We start from the raw sequence: 3608 nt of genomic DNA, 5'->3' as shown, positions 1-3608 counted from the left end.
TACATCACACAACTGAAACGTCACCAAGTGACCTGATACACTTCTCAAGTTGATATTTGATACTTTCCAGTATTCAAGACACCGAATGTATATTTAAGAAAAACAAATTTAGTTATTTTTAGCTTGATGCTCCTCATTTTAACTTATGGGAAAAGCTCTGCTTTAGTGACAGAACCTATTTCAAGGGCTTATTTTGTTAACTTTCTGGGCTATTTTTTTAAGTCTCTCCCCTCATAGTTTCATTTTATGGTTGTGCATATGTTATAAAGGAAAAATCTTGTCTACTTGATCCCGTTTAATCCTCCATCTACTCTGCATGTAAAGAAACCCTTTGACTCTTGACCACCTCTGCCCCCTTCTGGAAATGGTGAGTGAAGACAAGGTTTATGTCTATTTGAGAAAGAAGTGCTTTAAAATATAAAGAGATATTGTAAAGTGGTACAAATTTCAATGTCAGGCAAAAATTCTTTTGGAGTGACTCACCAGTTTATTACCTCTGCATCCTGTCCCTTCCATTGTGGAGGGATTGACATAACATTGAGCTGGTCTTTATTTATGGGCAGTGCTGTAATCACCAATTTTTGTTCAAGCTTTTCATAGTTCCCCCAACACAGTTCCATATACCACAGACAGGCTCCTGGTGTCACGGGTGGATGTGTTTTCACCGGGTCCTGATTCTGAGGTTAAGCGGCATGCTGTTCCATTTTTTCCGCCATAGCCAACAAACCTGCTACTGACGTATTGCAGGCCCCACACTACAGACATAAAACACCTTCCCATTTCTGTAGCACCAAAATTACACTTTTTTCTGTCAGTCTGTTTTGGATTCCAAATGTCCAGGAAGACTTCAAGTTTTTGGCTTTGACTTGGCAACTTTTCCTGTCCAGATAATTGGTGGTGTGCATAGCCAGTTAAGGTGACACGCAAGTCTCTGCAAATCATGCTGTTTTATGTATGGAAGAAATAATCTGCTTAGTTAAGCAAAATCTTGGAAAACAAATACGGTGACACCTTTGCTGATGTGAGCATTCTATCAACACCAGCATGTAACTCTGGTGACTGAGATGTCCATCACAAGTAAGATATTCCTGATAGAAGAAAACAGGTTAACGTCCCAAATAAGATCTTGTGTGAACACATTTGGGCCTTTGTGCATCCTTTCTTTGAAAGTCTTAAGGCAAAGCATTTGAGGCAGGAGAATGAGCCAGTCAGGTGTTACCCAGAAAGTGATCTGTTTCCAAGGGGATCTCTTCAGGATTCTGAGGCTCACCTGTCCCCTCTTATTATTCAGGTCTGCTCTTATTATTAGCATTTGTCCAAATAGCTGCCCTGATCTCATGAAAAGACCTGTGTTTAACCAGCAAAACGGCTTTAATTTTTTTAAAAGGATTTTTATCTTTCCTCCAAATAAGAACAATTTGTGAGGATAAAATAAGATTATAGATGTGAAAATGGTTTGAGAGTGAAAGTTGAATACCAACATTAATATAAGGGTTACCTTATCAATAATACAGGCTTTGCATAATTCCTCCAGGTACTTATTAAAGAATACAACAGAAGTTTATACTTTAGATTTGAAATGTTCATCCCTTTTCAGTCACATTGCAAAAAGTCTCCAAGTTTCAAATAAGAAATCTAAAGATGGACTAAAGCTTAAACCTATAATAGATATGGCAGATGTCAAGTTCAAGTTGCCAAACTGGTCCAATCTAAAAAAAAAAATCCAAGAGTAACAGACCTATACTGATGTTGTCCCATTGAAAGTTTCAACCTGCATTTAAGAGAAAACAAAAAAAGGTCATCTATTTCTGTGTTTATTGCAGAAGAAACTGTCACAGAGAAATTAAGTCTGATATGAGGTCTCCTGTGCACAAGGGGTCAGAACGAGGGAGAAGACCCAGATCTGACACTTTCCCACTCAGTTAACATGCACAGGGCTTTCCAAAGTCTGAAGTCTCTCAAAATCGTTGTTTCCTCAGCCCTACAATGTCTCCCACTCATCTCTGTACCTTCTCCTATTTTATACATCAAAGATAACACAAGTGTCTTCTTGGGTCATATCTTGGAGTCACCCACCAATACCAATTCCCACAAAAAATAAGCAAAAGGGACAGGAGAGGTGTCATTTTATGAAAATGTTTGGTCCCTTCTCTGGTTCCTTAAGTTCAGTCCTGATTTCTTTAAGACTGGGAGTGCTCGTTTGATTCCAAGGCTGCTACAGACCACACTTTGTGATGAGACTTGTGCTTTTAAGGTCAGAAACTTTGGAGCTGAAGAGACCAATGCTTCTCTGTGTTTGAACTGCAGGCTGTCTCTGCAGAACAATAAACAAACCCACAAAAGCCCATTTGCAACAGGATCTGAGGTGGCTGATGACTATGTGCACAGCTGACAGGCGAGTCACAACCATCTTTCGGGGGATTTATGTTGGCTGCTTTGGCTTCCTTGTCTTGTACATATTTGGTTTACAGAATGCAAGGAATCCGCTAGCTGAGCAAGTTTATCCGTTCTGTTTTCTAACCAGACTCTTTTCCACTGAGGTATGTTTCTGAAAAATTCCCTCAGTCAACTCTGCTGCCAACGAAGCACATGGTTCAATGGGAAAGTTTAAACCTGAAACAAATCCTCTGTAAAACTGCAATGCGCACTATATGGAGACAGACTTTGAAACAGTTATTTGAACTCACTATCAAGACTGATGGCAAAGTATAGAACTACATCATCCTTCTCTGTGCATGTGATATAAAAGAGGAAGAAGCCAGTGGGATGGAGTATTTGCTGAGCACACTGCATGCAACATGAGCTATTATCCTCATTTACTGATGAGAAAACTGAAGATCACAGGAGCAAAACAACTCGGACAAGTTAAAATCCTAAGTGGCAGAGCAGAAATTTAAAACCAAGTCTCATGGTACAAGACCAATTGTGATATGTTGGTGTATTTCCTTTTATCCCAACAAGTTGACCAACTGTGCAACTAAAATCACTATAGACTATTAAATTAGATAAAGACCATTATGTATTGAGTTGGAACACATATTTATGAAAAATACATAAAGCAAGGTCCAGACTACGACTTGCCAAAATCATAAAATGTGATTTTCTAATTTGTCAATAACCCCTGAACATTGTATCTTAACATTTTTTTAAACATTTTTTATTGATTTATAATCATTTTACAATGTTGTGTCAAATTCCAGTGTAGAGCACAAATTTTCAGTTACACATGAATATATATTCATTGTCACATTCCTTTCTCTGTGAGCTACCATATTAACATTCTTTAAAATTAAAATTAAATTTAAAATTAAATGTTAGTGATAACATAGTGATTTTAATTATATTTAATTTCCTCACGTGTTTTTTAATCAGAAAAAATTAACATAGATGTATCCTATGCAAATGAGTCCAAAAGTACAAACTGATCTAATTAGGGCTGGTTCACAGATAAGAATGGCCAAAAACAAAGGAAAAGTAAAATAGAACCACTACACCATCTAGTGATGAAACTTGATTTGCAAGAAAGCCACCTGATGGAATTCCATTTTGCAGATCAGTCCCCAGAACTCTGGACCTGAAGAATATTCATAAAATTGGCCAAAAGGAAG

This window comes from Camelus ferus, chromosome 20 (assembly GCF_009834535.1).
Source record: "Camelus ferus isolate YT-003-E chromosome 20, BCGSAC_Cfer_1.0, whole genome shotgun sequence".
Classification (NCBI taxonomy): Eukaryota; Metazoa; Chordata; class Mammalia; order Artiodactyla; family Camelidae; genus Camelus; species Camelus ferus.
The sequence above is the reverse complement of the archived record's forward strand: the minus strand, read 5'-3'. Positions refer to the sequence as shown.